Raw genomic sequence first — 19,821 nt, 5'->3', positions numbered from 1 at the left:
TCCAGGAGCCATGCGGTTGGGCGCAGGAGGCTCCGTGTGCGGGCATTGGGGAGGACGATGGGGAGGGCATAGGTGAGGTTCTTGCCCAGCTGCAGGGTAGCAGCTGGAAAAATATCTGTGGTAGGGACTGCTAATGACAGCTCCTTGAGTTTCTTTGCTTATTTCAGGGTGTTGGTAGTATTTCTGCAAAGTTTAGAAGGCACAAGTGAAAGCTGATGAGAATCTCTTGTCTTATTATAACAAGGCTCCTGGTTGGAGGTGGAAGGAAAAGCAGGGCTGAAGAGTAAAAAAAAGACTTTTTTTTTTTTTCAAACTCTGAGCTTTAAAGAAATTATATCCTATGCTCCTGCTCGGAGATAGCACTGCAGCTAATAATTTTGCCTTTGATTCCCTGGGAGAAAAGGGAATATTTTTCCCTCCCTCCTTCCATTACCTGAACGGGATGCATGCCTTCTACTGACGTGCAGATAGACTAAATCTGAAATGCTAATGGACTGGCAGTGTTTGCAGTGGGGTGAACAGTTTTCTGCTGGAAGGCTGGTTGGCAGGATACCGTCCTGCAGTCATTGAATCATTGCACTGAATCACAGCCATGTTGGCAGGATCCCATTCTGAGGAAGTTCACAGTACTGTCAAACACCTGCTGTTGCCATTGAATGATATTATGCAAGATCTGAAATTCTATTTATCGACATCCCTATTTGATTTCTTTTTTTTTTTTATTTCCATCCTCTTCACTCACCAGAGTCTCAAATCACTGCAGTAAAACCTTTTCCCAAGAGCATTATACAATACTCAGCCTGGTGCCAGGATACCAGTTCCTACAGGGTGAAAATCTGCTCTTCTGACTTTGCGCTGATGCAGAGATACCAAGATAGCCCCGGATATGAAGACATACAAGCACCCCTACAGTATGCACTCTGCAGGTTTACTCAGGTAAGGAGTCCAAACAGGCTTTGACTCACAGAAGCCCAGCACCCTTTTATCTCTTGGAAGCCCTGGTTGTAGAGCCTGGTGGGAGAGGGCACTACTATAGATAGGTTTTATCTCCTAGTCTTCTTAGACAGTGATTGTTTCAAGGTAAGAGACTTCTTGAGCCACCATGATGGGAAGCTTGCCTTACACATAGCTAGGAAGGGAAGAATACCAGGTTATTAGAGATAAAGCGCAAGTATATTCTTCTCTCTAATAGCTTATAAGATATAATAATTTAGAGTGGTATTTCCCTGGGTTGCTCCATGCCTTCTGTCTTGCCATACAGTCCACTTCATCTTGAGTTTTTGGGGTCCTTTTGCAAAAGTAGTAGTTCACATTTTAAAAAATCACCCCAGCCCTCCCAGCTCTCCAGCCACCTGTGTCATGACTAGAACTGCTCCTTCTCTTTACTTCCATGGATCTGCCCTCCTCTTTCCTGCAATCCTCTAATTCTGGATGTTTTACTCTGCAAGCACCACTTACTGGCCAGCTCTTGCCTCAACTGATGGATCTGCTGTCTGCACAGGAAAGGTCTCTTCCTGTCCAAACTAAAATGTCTGTTTGGTTAGCAATTCATCAGGAGACGCCAGCGAGTTGTGTCAGGCTGCAACAGAGCTCTTCCTGTCAAAGCCTTTCCTGCTCGTTCTTTCTTGAGCAATTGGATAAGTTGTTACCTTGCATCAAGCTCATGGTCTGGGTGTGAGCTTCTCCTTGGCTTCTCACATCCGGCCTCTAGCATAAAGTCTCACCTGTTTTTAGAATAAAAGTAAAACCCAGTCTTGCTTATCCAGTTACACAAATAAAATGCTCCATCTTGGGTCTCAGTTATTGCAGTGCCCTTTTGTTTAGCGCTAACGCAATCTTGCCTTGCCAGTATTTCTCTAGAGCACCACTGCAAAGATCATTTTCGTAGCCTGTCTCTCTGCCTGTGTCAGCTCTTGTGGTGAATCCCTCCAGTGGCTGCCTTTCTCTTTTGTGTAAAGACCCTGCCTGTCCCTGTGCTGTCAGCTTCTTTGCAGCACTTAAAAGGTAATTTCTGTATCCTGTCTGCCCATGACTCTCGTCTCTGCTGCCCTCTTCGAATCTCAGACAAGTCCCTTCTCTTTCATACTATATTGTCCTCTGTGGTACCTCTTCGAGTTTCAGACAGTATCTCCCCAAACAGGTGTAAAAAGTACCTTAGTGCTGTCCTTGAAATCCTTCCTCCACACTCACTTTGTACAGGAGTGCTACAAAAGCCTTCCTAATAGTTAAGCTGGCAACAAGTTCTTCATGATGACAAAAGTGCCTCTCCAGCTCTTCATTTCCCCCTTCCCTCCTCTCACGAGAAGCTAGCATCCCTTCATCAGATTGTGACACAACAGAATTTAACAACAAAAACATTTTCAAAGCGGTATCTTTAAAAACACCCAAACCAACCAACAACCAAAAAAAGCCCTACAAAATCTACACACATTTTTACACATGTATTTTAGAACCGAGCCCCAAAATTAGTTTGTATTTGTAGGAGGGAGAGGAAGGATGTGACAATGTTCAGCTGGGGTATCAGATATCAGTTGCTGGGACATCAAGAACCAGGATATCAGTAACACAGACCTGTGCCTGAAACCTCTTACTCCCCTCAGCCACATGTGAAGCCTGTGTCAGGGCAAGGGCTTGGACCCATCTCACAGATCCCCCGTTACAGCCAAGCACTCAGGCATTAATCACCTGCAGACTTGCTGCGCTGTCTTCAAGCCGATACAAGCTATTCACTTCTAGGCTAAAAGCTTGGAGACATTGGCTTTTAAAACCAGGAAGCAAGATGGTAATTGGCATGACCTGTCTATCACCCAGATTATTAAACTGCATTATAAGTGTTTTGTTGCTGAAGATTAATTATGTAAATCTTCACAGGAGACTCACACAATTGAAAGAAATACTAATGTTTGTTTGTCAGCTCTGATTTCTTCTTTCAGCTATTTCCTAAAGGTTGTTTGAGTTCTAGTCTGCTATCAGCATCACACAATTGCCATCAACAATAGTCACAATGCTTTTTACTGCAAGCAGCTAACATCTCTGTGTGCTTGTGGTTTACTAGAACTTGTAATGGTGTTTCAGGCAAGCACTGTCTGCCTCTACAGACATGGCAGGTCAGGAGCTGCAGCTCTGTCTGAGGTCGCATCGAATATAACCTCCTCTTCATTCTATGACCATGAGTTGTCAGGTGATAAATGGGAAATATTGCTTTGTGAAGAACAGAAGACCCTGAATCTTTAAGGCCATTGGAACATTGCAAGGCTTTTAGGACATTTTCACTATGTAACACAGATGTAATTTAGAAAAACAACTTTTAAGTCTAGCGTGGACTTCTTAGAGCTTCTTACGTGCTACTGGCAAGCAGAATCAGCTGAGAAGTATTAATTTTGCAAAAGGTTTCATGAAGTTTCATGCAGTTACTTTCAGCATGTCTAAATGTAGGCTCAATAGAAAAATGTTTTGGGGAGAAGGTATTTTGTAAGCTATAGCCATAACCGAATAAGCAGAGAAAAAATGCCTCAGTTTTCAAGTTCTATATTCATAAACCATTAGTCTAAAGATCATTCACTAGAACTCTTTGAAAATGTAAAGGCAGGATTCTGGCCTCAAGGTTAGTAGGTCATCTATGTGACAAGTGGAACTCGTTTAACATTCAATGCCCACCATGAATATTCTGCGTACAAGCAAGTCACCTGAGGAACTCCTTGTGTTCAGGAGGGATATACAGGCACTTTAAGGGTCTGATTTATCTCTGCAGCCTTTAGGGGGAGAAGAAATATCTACTCTGTAGCATTAGTCATAAAGGAAATGGAGGTGTGGTAGTTCAGATGCAGGTATTTACATTTGTTTAGAACAGCTGAGCTGTTCTAGTCATGAACTGTTAGGACAATGCTGGTGTTCCCAATGACCATAAAGCCCATATACCTGCCTTCCAGCTGAGGCCTCTGTCAATAGCAAAGTGCTAACACGAGCCTGTGTTTTGGGGACTTGGTGGAAATGTGTGGATGTGTTCAAGCTCCAGCTTCAGTTTTTGCCACCAGCATCTCCACAAGTCACAAGGTTTTGCAACCTGAGAGCCCTCCCAGACAGAAATGAAGCTGCAGGGGAAACACCCCATTACAAACGCACAGTAAATGTCATAGGACAAAAAAAACATTGCTGCTCAGGTGGCAGGGAACTCAGCTCCTTCCAGTTTCAGATTCAGGATTTCTCTTTTGTGCTGTAGGCCTCACAGCCATACGACAGTTTATGTTTGCTGCAGAACGGATTTTTTTTTAAAAAAACTCACTTATGCTAGAGATAAAACATGGGAAACTGAGAAATCTGTGCCTTGTTCATCCCATGTCTCAATACATTCCTGACCCTGAAACATAAAGACAGAAATATAAGACATCATTGATTTTCAGTCCTTCCCTAATGATCACGTTAACAGAAAAACCCAGCTACCTTGTTTGCTTTATATAATCCCCAAGAGTCTCCATGGTTCCTCAGGTGCCAAACTCAGCACTTATTAACACCCTGTTTCCCTGGGCTCCTTGTGGAACACTTCTTCACAGCCGCTGCTGGCTTTCAAGCATAACCGCACAAAATTAAAAAAAAAGGGTGTTAAAAAAAAGGCATGCAAAATGCAAAATTAACATGCGAACAAACAACAGGCGCCACTCTACTGATTATATTTTCACTGTCATGTTGTATTAATTAAAGCTTCCTATCCCTTAATTAAAGTGAAGCAGCCAGAGAATCTCCACCATGTTATGCAGGGTGACTGAATCAAAGGGTCTTTCTGAGGGGTTTACAACTGCACTGCCAGGTAGTACCCAAAGCTTTGAGTGAAGAGATCATCCTGATCAGTGGCATTCAGAGCTTGAATCCAAGTTTCCACAAGGTATAGGCTTGTGACCCAAAGTTTTGGTCTGGCCCCATCTTTAATTAGAACCTGCTTTGGCTTTCCCTAACTCAGCTGCAATACTTGGCATGGACCTCCTGCATATTTAGATGACAACTAATGAGGATTTTTATTAAACTTGAGTCTCGCCCGGCTGGGAGGAGGGAACAGTTTTTTAGCATCAGATGGAAAAGACTTTTGCCTCTGGAATATTTCTCAGCACGGAGCAAAGAGCTGGGGGAGGAGAAGGTGCTGGGAACACTGTCAGTGCCGCCACTAATGGGGCCTGCCTGGGGCACACTGTTCGGTATCCCTTAGAAGGTGACCTTGTCTGCTAACATTTACATTTTAGCAGCCATTTGACATATTTGATTGTGTCTACAGCAAAAAATGCACAGTTCTGGGAGAGACATGTAGCTCAGATCAATGTCTTCAATGCCATTGTCTCCTCTTGTCCTGCCATACTCTGTTTGCTATTTAGTCTGAAAGTGCATGCTACAAGAACACCAAGGCACTGCCCCTTCTTATTAATGCAGGTAATCGATCTCATCAGGCACCATCCGTACAGGCTAACTCGAGGTACACTCTGCAAATTAAAGACCTTCTCAAAACAATTAAGTCATTCAAATTGGTAAGAACAGTGCTTGTTGTCCAACGAACCAAACAGCTGCCCATTATTATTTGCCTTTGGTGTCATTTATCAGCCTGGGACGTGTGGGAGAGACTGTGGATGTCTGCCAGAGGTATCGCTGGGTCAGATCCTGGAAAGCTTTGTGTCTGCAGCTCCTGTCATTTCCTTACCCCGCAGGATCTGTCTTGCAGAAGGTGGAGATTTGACAATATCTCCCAGTCCTTACTGCCACATGTTTCAGAACCTCAGCAGATGGCTGCGTGATCCTACCACCTGGCCAAAGGGTGCTGTCGCCCTCCCAAACAAATGGCATTAGCACCTCTGAGGGACAGGCCAACCCACCGATGCTGATGTGCTTTAACTCACAGTATAAGGATGGCTAAGAGCACACATGGGGCTAGATATGATGGCTTACCAGATGGGTGGTAATTTGTTAAGCTGCTATAATGCAAAAGCTTTCAATTGAGTATTTATACCCTAAGATCTTCAGCCAACATAAGAGTCATTTGATTTGCCTTTAATATAATTGGGAAAGATAGGAAATTAAATTTTTAGGCCATAGTGTGTGCCAATCTCTTTATTTGCTTTGAAAATAAAAATCTCCCTTTCCCTTTCCTCTCTGCTGCTGAAAGTTCAATCACTTATCAAAATAGTGATGCCCTTTGTCCTGGCACATTACTCTAATGCTAAAACATATGTCATATTAAATATTAACCAACCACTAATTGGTGCATCATTCGGCCAAGGAAAGAGGTGGCCTGTTTCACTCCTCTGATGTCTCGGTACTTCACTAGCTTATCCTGTTACTCTGTGTCTGTCAGCCTTGAGTTTGAGGAGCATTTTGGCATCTTTTGAAATCAGTTTTGTGCTCCCTTTTGCATCCCGCTTTTGCGGGTGATATTGCCTGGGGTGTGAGCTGGTGGATTGAGCTCTGGATTTTAATTCAGTTTGGCAACTGTCCTTCCAGATGAATACAGGAAAAATCACTTAATCTACCTTGTGCTTCTGTTTCCCAGGTGCAAACTACAGGAGGAGAAACATTGGTGCTCAAATTACTAAGGCTGTCCCCTCACTTCAGGACACAGGAAAAACCACGTGTTGCAAAATCCTATACTGGAAAATATTTGCCAAAATAATTGCATCCAGTTATACTGTTTGCAAATTCTTAAATATGAGATCAGTTCATTCAACATACCTAGAGATTATGAGTGGCATACAGGATACAATTACAGTGCGATATGAATAATTGGCTGATAAATTAAATGGTGGTGATTTTTCAGAGCAAGGTGTATAACACTACCTTTATTTGCATGGCAGGAATGTCAGGCCTTAAATAGTTTCCAGGTTCCTCCACAAAACAGGCTGCTCACTGAGGGCTGCAGTTGGGGCAGCTGTAGGGAGGGAACAGTGGGAGGATCTGCATAGTGTAAGGGATGACAGAAGTTCAGCCTTCTAGGGAAAAGGATGTTGCATGCTAGAAATTATGACCATATTGCAGTCTGGTCACTCTTTATCCTTCCTGATGCCAGCAGAGACAAGATGTAAAAGTTTGCAGTTGTATTCATTATTAACTTTCCCCAAGCTTCTTGGCTGTGATCCCACCCTTACAGCTCCACATGTACCAAACTGGGCAACCTGTAGTCTCACAGAGCTGGCCCCATGGGCCATTTTTCCCCAAAATAGTAATGATGCTGATAAAAACTCTGAGGTTTCAGAGCAGAAGCTGATCATTGGCAACTCAGGGTTGGAAAGAAACTCTCCTAATAAAGTTTGTCCCCAGGCTGGGAGCTCACCTTGAAGCACGAATTACCCATCTTACCGAGATAACTGAGTAGGGTGGGTGGGGGTTCTGTGTCCCATGGTCTGCAAAGTCCTCTACCCCTGAATTAGAAGGAACATGGATAAGCTCTCAGCTCTTCTCTGTATTCACTTCTCTCCTTGCTATTTTGAGGCATGGATGAGGGAAGAACCACCAAGGCACCTATGATCCAGGCAGGAGACTGGGCTAACCATCTTGGCCATACAGCCAGGCTTGGCTATCAGGTTCAGAGCTGAGCTAAGGGAAAATACTGATGGCTGTGGTCAGGAACCACTGAGGTGGCATGGTCTGAAGAGTCATCCCAAAGTTACAGTCACTGAGGGGCAACCCACCCCACCGAGCCTGGGTGGCCAGCTCCACCATTAGCACAGCTCTGGATCTGCTTACTCAGCACAAGCTGTCTCAGGAAGGAGAGCTTAAGCTTTAGCCTGGACATTTCAGTGTCTAAAGGATTTTATTTTTTTCCCCCTGTTTTAAAGAACTCAGAAGTCCTGTTCTGTTTCTGCAAAGAGTTAATTCTCTGTGAAGAAAAATAATGCAGTAAAAAAATCTTTCCATTGTGCAGGCCCCAAGCTTTTGAGATGCTTCGATGGGCTACTGGGAAATCTCTATAGGATAGAGTCTGTCTGGCTGAACTGTCAGATTGACTGCTAGAGGCGCAGCTGAGTTTCAAGAGGACGAGCAGTGTGCATGTGAGACACATCCCAAAAAAGGAAGTTGTCTGACATGTGAAGTGTTTTTATTTTATGATGGAGAATGAGCAGGAACATCAGACAGGTAAATCACCCTGCTAAGCGTGAGAGTTCCTGACTGACAGGCTCATTGCCTGCCCTGCCTGCTCGAGAGGATCCAGCATCTATTTCTACTGAAAAGCAACTGTTTAAATTGCCATTTGCTGACTTTTCATTACTGATTATAATTGCAATGTGTGCAGGTTCAGAAGAGCAAAGGGAAGCCTTTGCTTTGCAGGTGGAGGAAAATGGGCAGCAACTCTTCTTGAAACAAACAGCAATGCAGGAAGCTGGAGGGAGTAAAAGAAAGCTTGCAAATCATCAGAAACCAGAACCGAACAATCTGAGAGAGAGAAGCAGTGCCAACACTGACATTTATCAAAGTTTAGCAATTAAAATCACAATATATCAATTAGAATATATGTCAAGGATTGACTCGTACTAACATGGTCTAATGATGTGAGTCTCTTTATATCAGAAATTTTGAAAACAGAACACTGTAATTTGAGTCCATTTACTATCACGCCATGCTACAAACATATCTGATTAAGTATTTTGTCTGAATGCTGTGATAAAGAGGTCCAAATAAACAAACATACTAGAAAGAGAGCATAAGGACATTGGACAGTGTGATATGCAGTTGTTTACCTGGCTGAAGGTGAGATGCCTTCTTCAGTCACAAGTACCAAAGCCACCAATGGATGTGTCCTTTCAGACCTGAATGGGTGAAGAAAAAACCTTTTAGCACAACATCATGTATTTTGTATGGATTGTATTCAGCAAAGTGTTTAAACATGTATTTGAATCTGTTACTGTTCAGCAGTTAAATACTTAACTTGTACTAAAATCCAGGAGAAGATAAAGATGCAGTGAATCAAAGAGTATACACTGCATATTTTACAGCAAAATTATGCTGGCAATGTTTGAAAACACTTAAAAAATTTTATTGGGACAGTTTGGAGATCTCTACTTCTTAAGCCCTAGTTACTGTAAGATGAACTGTAGACAGCTCAGAATGAAAGAAAGATTAATGTTCATCAATCCAAAGTGATTCAGAAGATGTCCAGAGTAACTTTACTGTACATAGGAAAAGGTCTCAGCTTTGAACTCTGCTATAGGGAGAATATTCCGGACTAAAGCCAAAAGCTAAATATCTCAGCAGAAGGCTTTGAAGCTCCCATTTCCACCACTGATATAAAGTTCACATTTCTAGTCAGAAAATTTATAAGGTATTTCAGCCTCAAGCGAGGCTTGGCACAAAACTGAGCCCCGCATGCGGTGGCAGTCAAGACAGAGTAACCCCAGGGGTGAGCACAGGGAGGATCTTTGGAAAGAAATAAATAGGCAGGATATCCAAAATGGCAGCATCTGGAAGCTGCTCCGAGGTGGGATGTCAGGAGGAGCCCCCTGGGAGATGCGATACTGCACACAGGGCAGGGGAGGAGGTCAAATGTGCAAGGCCCCGCAATTTGTCAGACAGCTAACACCATCATTACCTGTGTGTGTGTGCACGTGGGCATGCTTGCCTATAAATTACACTTACAAATTTCCAGGCTAAATGTCCTCTTATTGGCAGCACAGAGCACCACACCCCTCCCCATTAGGAGGTATTGTTTTATAATGAGCAATAAAAGTTAGCTCTCATGGTGTGAGGCTGCAGATGAGTCACTACTGAAACCAGCAGCGATGTCAATAGTTTTGATTTTTCTTCATATTACATATTTATCCTTTTTTTCTGACATCACTGGGAGGAAGAGCATAGGTAGAAATGTGGACTCAAAAAAGGAGCTGGGAGCAGAGAAAGTGTAGGTCCCTCGTTACTATACTTATCCAAAGTCAGGTTCAGAAGGGAGAGTTTCAGGACCCAGATGCTTCTTGAGACTCCCTGGCAGGCAAGCTTCTGTACTGCCTGCACTCGTGCTGGACCTCTCCAGTGTTGCCATTTTTGGCAAGAGCCCTGCTATTGGAGAGGAGCCAGCTCTCCATGCATCGGGGCACAGGCACACCAGCCTCAAACAGTGGGCATCACTGGCATAAGTGTACCTTGCAGCACCATGCAAAGCTTTTGCAACATCAGTGGAATAAAGGAGGTGAGAGGAGATGAAAGAGGGAAAATTAGAGTCTTCCTATTCCTAGTGGAGACAGGATCGGGCCCATAAGGAAGTAAAGCCAGCAGACACTTCCATAAGGTGGCTGCAGAGAGGAGATCTGTCCCATTGCCCTGCTGGCTCCAAGAGCAGCATGGGACTTGTCACAACTGCATTACCCTGGCATTCCTGCAGCTGTCCCAGGCTTGAGATGAAGGCACTTTCTGGGCTTGAGACAAAGGCACTTTCTCGCAGCTGGAAGATGCCACTCTCAATGCCTTAGGGATCTTCCAGGACTGGGAACCAAGAGATTGTAGCAGATGCCACTTGTCCAAATAAGATAAAACCAGAAGCCTTGGCGGTGGCATTGCCACTCCTTCTGCACACTGTTGTGCCTCGGTCACTGTGAGCCTGCCAGAAGTGAGAATAGAAGAGGGTCATGAACACAGCAAAAATGTCGACACTGTGCAATGTAAATATATTTAAAATCTCCTACATAATATGCACCTAGCACTTTCCTAAGAGTCCATTACACCCATTTGTCTGGGCCTCTCTCTCGTTACTCTCAAAATGGTCATTTCTTCATACACTGTTGAAAAACATCATCTGCTGCACTGGTACCTCCTCTGAAAAACAATGAGGAGAGCTGGCATTGAGACAGCAGATAACAAATGCAAGGTAATGCACACTGAGAGAAACCATTTGAACTACTCGTATGCATTGCTGGATTCTGAATTAACTGTAATCATTTAGGAAAAAAGACCCAGGCAGCTCACTGAAAACCTCTGCTATTTTATGTTGGCCATTGTCTCAGACTCTATGGGGGAGATTTTTTAGTATTATTTTTGTGTCACTATATAAATTGAAGGCCTTTGTTCCATTCTGGTCGTTTCAGATCCAAGAAGAGATATGGTAAAAATAACAGGGGCCTGGGGACAGGTGACAAAGAGGATTAGAAGGACAGGAAAGCCAGTGTGTAAAAGAGATTGAGACGTAGGATTTGTCACAGTTCCAGGGTTAGCTGCTCCTCTGACCTCTTTCTAGTATAGAGGCAGGCTCCACTTCTTCAGGCCCCTGGTGGGATTCTATCTATCTGTCTGTCCCTTCCCTGCAATCAGCTCCCTGACAGTTCAGTGAACCTCTCTTAAGGAATTTGGTTTCTGATGTCCAGCATCCTTGGGATCTTTTGACTCCTGGCCTTGGCAAAAGAAGTCTGTAGCTAGAGTCTGGAAATAGCATCATCCCAGCTCTGGTCTTGTTACGACCCCTGTCATGCTAATTTCTAATATGGAGGCACTGTGTAACCTTCCAGCTAGTGTCCTAATAGCTCTGCTATTAAGTTAAACCAGCATTTGCATTCAGTAATCTCCACTGCCACATGATCACATACCTCAGAGATTTAGAAAGCAGGCCTGCACCCTCCACAAGGTAGTTGAGTGGTATTGACCCCCACTTGAAGGCCACAAGACTTGGTTCCCATTTTCTACTCCATCACCACCTCCCTGTGGGACCCTGCATTCTTCAGATGGGATTTACTTCATCTAACATTGGCCATCTAAACCTGAGGTCCCCTCAATGAGCTATGCCTCCTGTAGTCATGGGGGAGAGACAGCTGCAATGGATGACTTATCTTGAGACCATATCTCAGAATGAGACAAATCGCCCTCAGGAGGCATTTGTCTCTTCATGGATGTTGAGGGAGGCCAGATGAGTAGACAAGGTCAGGCACATCATTTTTATGAAGTAGGGTTTTTGAAGAGCTGAATTTATGCATGGGTAGGTGACAAGAGTTCACTCCCCATCTCCTACATCCCTCAGAGGGGGAGAGGGCAGAGTTTCATACAGCTCACAGCTGGCCACTCACCTGCATTAGCAGGCTGTGGGGCTCAGGACCAGCCACCACCGTCATCTAACACATCTAAGACCATCAAGACCTGAAGGCTTAAGGAGTAGCAGACACAGCCATGAAAAGCCTGGATGGGGGCACTCTATATCTTCTGCTCCTCTTGTGTAACAGGACAGGTGTTAGCAGGCAGGCAAGGCAAATTTCTTCACTCTTTCTCACTTAAAGCTGTAGGGCTGGGTGAGGATGACCAGGAGAAACCCACCTGAGGCTGTACTGGTCCACAGGGAAGGTGGACTAAGTACTCCAAGCCACTAAGAGAAAGGCCCTAGGCTTGTTTCAAGCAAACCTAGAAGGCTGAATCCAAAACAACTTAGTGTCTCTTACTTATCAGGCTGTTCCAGGTTAGCTTGCTGCTGTCAAAGGAAAAGCAGACACTGAAGAGTGAAGAAGTGATCAGCAATTTTGCCAGTATATAACCCTCTGGCTCTAAATGCTGTGGTCTGGGAATGATTTTGTACCTTGACTTGACGTCTGTTGGTCTCTCAATCAGCCCAAGAGAAAAAGCAAACTGGCATGTGGCTACTTTTGGCTCCAAATTGCTCACACGTGTCAAACATCAACCTGATGCCACTGAGATGTGAGTTTCTCTTCCTAGGGAAGCAATCAAGAAAAAAATTGGAAGAGATCTTCTTGTAGGGCAATCAAATCCCTGTGAAGGGTTAATGGAGAAAGATGTTACTACAAAAAAGAAATAATGAGTTGTGCCTTCAAATCTCCTCAACTATGGAAATGTAAAAATCACCTCATTTTTCACTTTTCATATTAATAAGCCTGTTTTGCAGAACTGCCCTTCTTTTATACAAACACTTACCACAGTACATACCCTTCCTTCCTTCACTGTCATAAATTATCTTGTGGATGATCCCTGTGAAGTGGCTAACTGTACTTTTGCTATTAATCTACCTTTTTCTGGAGTATATCTCCTTGCTGATCCATCTTAGGCAAGCAAGACATTGCTTTGGACAGGCCTCTGCTCTCCCCAGGGAGTATCACTCTTGTTAGCTGTAAAGTGTCCGTAACAACGCACCTTTTAATGATGCTCCTCTTTGGCTTTTACTGGGCTTGTAGCAAGACTTGTACTCCATTTTCCTGTAATAAGTCAACTGTTACCAGGTTGGTGCTCCTGACAGTTACGTCCTTACCAAGACTTTCTTGACTTGCCCCAGCTGGAGCAGGGAGATGCAAAGTGACTGCCGTGCTCCGGGGAAGCAATAAGGGCTCACCTCTTCAGTGACCTGGAGTATTTCCACTGGGGGTACGGTAGGCAGCAGGCAGCAGAAGAGCACATGAATTAATGCTCCTTGCAGCTCCCTGGGGTGGTGTTATTCACTCATTTTCCTACACATTTTTCTGCAGACCTGAGCCTATACGTGGTCTGTGCCAGGTTTACCACCGTAACCTCTTCCTTTAGTGGACTGTATCAAACTAAAGTCAAAGAAAATTTGTTCCCTACACTAGATGCTCAGACAAATAGGAGAACTCTTCAGCTGAGTGATTTCAGATGGTAAAATAATTGGTGTAACTATACTCAGGATAACTATATGCATGCAGAATGCAGTCAAAGTATTTATGCCCTTTACCTCTAAAGGACACGTCTCTACCCAGTAATCTACGTGAGCATTTTTGCAGGCTCAGCCAGTGGAAAGAATTGCTAAACACTTGAGCGGCCCTCATGTATATTTCATCTGGTAGGCAAGGGTGATGGGTGCGCGTGTGTGCACACACACGCACATATGCACCAGCCAGTACCTAAAGTTCTTCTATCACTATATAATACCTCCGACATCTTTTTAAATATTACAGACTATACAAGCACCTCCCTATCTCACATACCAGAATGGAGAGGGCAAGCAAGTGCAGCATGACAAGGCAAAGGCCATGTATAAAAAGGTAATATGTTGGATCCTGTTTTATTTCTACAAGTCAGTACCTGATTTTGGTAAAATATGTTAAGAAGCGAGTGTTCTCCCAAACCCAGGTGGATAAAGACGTGTTTGTTTCAGAGATGAAGGTAATGCCTGCAGGGTAGGATGGAGTTCAACAGCAGCTACATCAAGAACTGAAAGCAGGATTTTGTTAAGAACAAAATCAAGCAAAGCAAAACAAAGCATCCTTCTCTGAACAGCAGAACATAGAAATGTGAGTCCAGGAATCTTGTCCTTATTCTGAAAATTCCTGAATCCACCAATTAAGCAAAAGTAATCTTCATCCCTCTCTTTTCCTCTCTCTTCATCCCTCTATATAGCAATTAATCACCCATAATTCAGGGTATGTCACATCTGGCATGATGATAATTTATATGTTGATAAAGCAGGCTACATCATACAGATACTCCACACCTTCCTGTTTCCTTAAATGCAAGCCTTCCAAAAAATCTTTAAAATGCAGATGGTGTGCTGAGACTGTAGGAGCACCATGGCTGGCATAGAAGTCCTGTGTCTGACAGCCAGCCTTCCACAAAAGCGACCTCTCAAAGTCTCCCTTGCAAGGCTCAGTCACCACCCCCCCATTACACCCTACAAGGCAAGGAAGTCAGCCAGCCATGAGTAAAACCTAGAAACTAAATACTTAGGACAGGACATTGTTTGTATTGGGGATACTATGCTATGATCTTGACATTTTGCTGAAAGAGGAGGGTATTCGTGGGCCAAATTGAGCCCCTTCCTTTGGACATGGTCAATGGAGGAATGGCGCTGGTGGGACCACCTTCCCTGGCCTATTCCCTGGTGACCTTGTCAACCCATGGTACCTGGAGCAGGGCAATAACATTTCCTGTCTTGTGAGTGGTTACAATTCTTCGCAAGTTTTCTAAACCTTAGTGCAAAATTTTCCGCTAATAAGAGATGACTGCATGCAAAGCTGGTAGTCTTCAAAACTGGGGGTGTGTATCCCTCCTACCAAGACTCAGTTGGCAGCTGCAGACACAAGCTCCAAATTTCAGGAAATTCCTCCCCAGAAAATCTAGGAAAACTGCAGTGTACTTTCATATGTTTGAAGAGCTGAATCCATTGCCAACAGGGACCAAATTGCTGATAAACAATATTCTTACGAAGGGGAGAAAAAAACACCACTCTGATAAGGTAGAGTAGCAACACCTAACAGCTGAAATACAACTACAACTTGAACAATTTCATGTCTTCTGGAGGAGGCTAGTGGCTTGCTTTTCCCATCATGCTCTAACCTTCCCTCTCAGTCTGAGATTATTCATTTTTGACAAGTTCCAAGGCCTGATTTAGGCTGATCTGATCTGATCTGATCTGATCTGATGGAGTGACCTATTTCTATTACCTGTTCCCTCTCTCCTCCTGCTGCTCGCCTCTCTGATGGCCACTCTGGCTAACTCCCACAGCTGTGCTAACAGGTTTTCTTATTTCAGCTCTTGGAAGAGTACCCATAATGGTGAGAACTGAACACAGTTTCTCCGGTCACAGGAATTTTTAAAGCCATTTCTGCCATCTCACATACCTCACAGGAAACTCTTACACAAAGTCTTCTGCTCTTTTTTCCTAGGCTCTAGCCTTCACACCCCCAGTGCTGGGAAGTATTGCTGTTGATTCAGTGAGCCCAGGCATATTTTGGTAGTTAGCTGGACTAGATTTCTGTGTGCTATTCCACCTGCCAGTTTGTGTCCACTTGATGTTATTATCCCCATTGTAGCAGAAATGCCCCTCAAGCATGCAAAACAATCAGACTGCAGGCTAGCCCACTGGTTCTGGACATTTTTCCTCCTTTCCCTCCACCTGGTGCCAGCTGAGGGTCACTTCTCCTGTGGAATCCCTACTCTGGGAACATGGAGGGGCTGCAGGAAGCAGCGTGCGATGGGGCTTGTCTTCACTCTCAGCTCAGTCTATAGCAGCTTGCACACATCTGGGTAAGGTTTTTTCCAGAACAAGTGTGCAGCATCCTCCCAGGTCGTGAAACTGTCAGTATCTGTCCATTCTTGCATTTCTTTCATGACTCACTGCAAGGAACAAGCCAAAAGCTCCAGAATTTCAGTGACTGTACAAATCTCCCTTGTTTTTTGTCTTGGGATTAATCTTCTTCTTTTACTATTTGTTTTTGTGTTTTTTTTCTCCGCTCTGCAAGCTATTGCCCTTTTCAAACTGCTTGACAGAACACTGCTCCGTGACACAATGCCGACAAGCAAAATATCGAATGGTTAAATGCTATTTTCTAAAACAATATGGGACAGCTCACCACCAGAAAATGGACCATGGCTGGAGACACTGGGAGAAAAAACCATCACCATCCCAAGTCAACTCTGGAACTCGATATAATATTGGGACTTAGGGATCTAAGTGTCTTAAAACAGGATTCTGAGTCCTAAGAGGTATAATGAATCATAGAATCATAGAAAGTTTTGGGTCGGAAGGGACCCCTAGAGGTCATCTAGTCCAACCCCCCTGCAAGCGAGCAGGGACACCACTAACTAGATCAGGTTGCTCAGAGTCCTGTCCAACCTGGTCTTGAATGTTTCCAGGGATGGGGCCTCCTCTACCTCTCTGGGCAACCCGTTCCAGTGTTTCACCACCCTCATTGTAAAGAATTTCTTCCTTATATCCAGCCTAAACCTACCCTGTTTTAGTTTAAAACCATTACCCCTTGTCCTGTCACTGCTGTCTCTACTAAAAAGATTGTCCCCATCTTTCCTATAGGCTCCCTTTAAGTACTGAAAGGCTGCAATCAGGTCTCCCCGCAGCCTTCTCTTCTCCAGGCTGAACAAGCCCAACTCTCTCAGCCTGTCCTCATAGGAGAGGTGCTCCAGCCCTCGGATCATTTTTGTAGCCCTCCTTTGGACCCGCTCCAACAGGTCCATGTCCTTCTTGTGCTGAGGGCTCCAGAGCTGAACGCAGGACTCCAGCTGAGGTCTCACTAGAGCAGAGTAGAGGGGCAGAATCACCTCTCTCGACCTGCTGGCCACACTTCTCTTGATGCAGCCCAGGACACGGTTGGCCCTCTGGGCTGCCAGCGCACATTGCCGGCTCATGTCCAGCCTCTCATCTATCAGTACCCCCAAGTCCCTCTCAGCAGGGCTGCTCTCGATCCTTTCATCCCCCAGCCTGTATTGATAGCGGGGATTACCCCGACCCAGGTGTAGGACCTTGCACTTGGCCTTGTTGTAGATTTTTTACATCTAGTCTTTATACCAGGACAAGCTGAAAGAGCTTTGAGTTTTGTTATTGATTCTGACCTAATGTGTTATTGATGTGAATTTTAAATGCTGCATGTCGATAGAAAGGGTGCAATGATCAGATCAAATATAGTCTATTAATGCTAGTCCAGGCAATTTTGTATTGTATAACATGATAAAAATTGGACAAGACCTTACTTGGTTCCTGTGTGTGAAGCTTTAGCAGGTATGTGCTTTTTATGTTCTCACGTCTAATCAATAAATCTTGGTGTTTTGGATTGGTCACAGAGTCACTGCCTAAGGACTGATGAAGCTTAAATGCTGGGACTTTACTTCATACTGCTGTTTTCCTTTCCATTCCTGTATAATTGCTGTCATTCCAGAGAGATTAGGTGTTATATATTGAGGAACATATTCACAGGCCTTTTGTGTTTGCCTTTATAATAATAATAACAATAACAAAAGTACTGGTGGTAGCAATAGTACAAGCAGTAATAAAAATCTAAATACTTGTCCTGAATAACATCCTTTTGTGTCTGTGCTCTAATCTGTGTAAATGCTGATCATCTTTTGTCTTCCTAGAGCTAGAAGATGCTTTACCCTTTCAAGTTTTTCTTCACAGACACTCCTTTCAAGGTTGAGGCATTGTTGGAAGCTAACAAGAGTGGCTTTGAAATATATAATTTAAGCTGGAAAGTGGCAAACACCCTACCCTACTCCTGGGAGAGTAGCTGTGCATTCACTTAATGAGGTAGCTGAAGACATTTCTGGTCCTTTTCCCATTTTGAGCCCAAATGCCAGAGGCAAAATGGTGAGTTTTCCTTGCATGTGTGCGAAGATTTCAAGCTCTGTGTCTCTGTGCACTTACGGCTGTTGTCACCTTTCTGGAAGGGTCATTTTGACTTGCATAGTTATTAAATCCTGTCTCCTTTGTTCTACCCAGATCAATCCTAGGCCAAGACATTGAAGGAGCAAAGTCTGCTGAGAAACACTTCTTTGTAAAATGGAGAATTATGGTGAATATTGCCAGCAGGCAAAGGTAATATAAGTTTGACTATATTCTACTCCTTTTGAGTGCGTGACATCTCTTGGTGAGAGCATAGCTGGGTCTCAGTGACCATTATGCCTGTTACTATTCATGCAGTGTGGCAAGAAGAGCAAAACTGTACCAACTACGATAATCACCTGGTTCAGTGGCACTGAACAGAGGCAGACAGAGAAGTATCACTTAGTGATCTTTGCATGCAAGCTGCTGCACACAAGTGTATGGGAACAAGGAACTCTCCATCCACGCCAAAAGATGTCAGGACCTGAAAAGCTCACTTGCTTCATAACCATGAGTGTGTCTTATGCATTCCTTTCTTTACAATACACACTTCAAATATTTACTCCAAAAAGGCTCCTGGAAAAGAAAGTCTATGTAGCATCTCTGCATGCCATATTTGGAGCATATGCTCAAAGAGAATTCTTATAAGCTCTTCTTTGTGTAGCATTTCAATAATGAGTATGCCTGAAATTCTAAATATAGGGTAAATGTCGCATGCAGAGGGAAGAATTAAACCGTGAGGTACGTTACAGATTTATGATGCACAGCTCATTAGGTTTTGTTTTCTGATTCACCATGGTTTCAGTGAAGACACATTGCCAAACTGGAGAGAAGGCAAAGAAAATTCAGCCAATTTATTCCGAAGGACCCATTCTTTCCACATGACATTTTGTTGGGGCAAGCCTGCTTTAAATCAAGGCATATGCAATTGGTTTATGCAACAGTTTGATTTGACAATACTTAGCAGTCCTCATCAAATGGTATTTATTTCATTAAAGTAAAGGAAATAGAAACTTGTCCAGAAATTGGAAGCCCCACTCACTAATCTAATGAGAGCTGTTCTCTCTTCCCACTTCTCTTTCATGCCTATTGGGGACAAGAAGGCTCTTCGTTTTATCATCGTTGTCCACACAGCTATCCCACACTGCAGAATCCATGATGACTGCGTTTTCGAAAGAGTATCTCCCCAGGGACTGTAATTATTCATCTTTCAGGAGACACAAGATCTATAATACACAAGTGCTGCAGACAAGAACTAGTTTACAGGTTTATCTCATGACTGAAAGTATAATCCATCTTCCCTGGCATGATTTAGGAGGTGCTGCATAAGAAACGAAAGAAAGTGGGTCAACCCCATTTCAACTTGCATTCCTGTGTCCACATAGGTCCTATTCTTTTAACTTCTCATTCAAGAGAATTAACACTTGAGAGAGCTGCAGAGATGGGCCCTATTTCCTATATCCTGCAATACACCTGCTAGCCATCAGGATTGTGCCTGCACCAGGTTTGGACTCCCTGCGAGCCTTTTTCTCCAGCAGTGACCCAGCCTGACATCACCTCTGCTACGAGCAAGCAGAACAAGGAAGCCCTGCTTCTGATGGAGATAGTGGCTTGAGATCCGAAAAAATTGACAGCTCCATGCATTAAAAATGAAGCTATTAACAGAGAACTTGACTATATTGATGGGATTTTCCTAATAATTACATGGTAGGCCTAAGCCTCTGAACAGAGATTCCTGAACTTCCCATGTCTCCTCTAGTGAATGATACCTCAAGACACTTTCTGGTGTCTCATCCTTCCTCTTTTCCCAA

At 43.9% G+C, this 19,821-nt stretch overlaps 1 long non-coding RNA gene across 1 annotated transcript; it reads left to right on the top strand.

Annotated features, from left to right (window-relative positions):
- The first annotated feature begins 758 nt into the window (after positions 1–758).
- On the top strand, positions 759–18,217 carry LOC142360593 (uncharacterized). The gene is made up of 3 exons (XR_012763223.1): positions 759–936; positions 17,767–17,995; positions 18,128–18,217. It is a non-coding gene; the product is annotated as an uncharacterized LOC142360593 (long non-coding RNA).
- Positions 18,218–19,821: the final 1,604 nt, after the last annotated feature.

Source organism: Opisthocomus hoazin, chromosome 2, assembly GCF_030867145.1.
Source record: "Opisthocomus hoazin isolate bOpiHoa1 chromosome 2, bOpiHoa1.hap1, whole genome shotgun sequence".
Classification (NCBI taxonomy): Eukaryota; Metazoa; Chordata; class Aves; order Opisthocomiformes; family Opisthocomidae; genus Opisthocomus; species Opisthocomus hoazin.
Note: the sequence above shows the minus strand (reverse complement) of the source record. Positions and strands in the feature narration are given on the sequence as shown.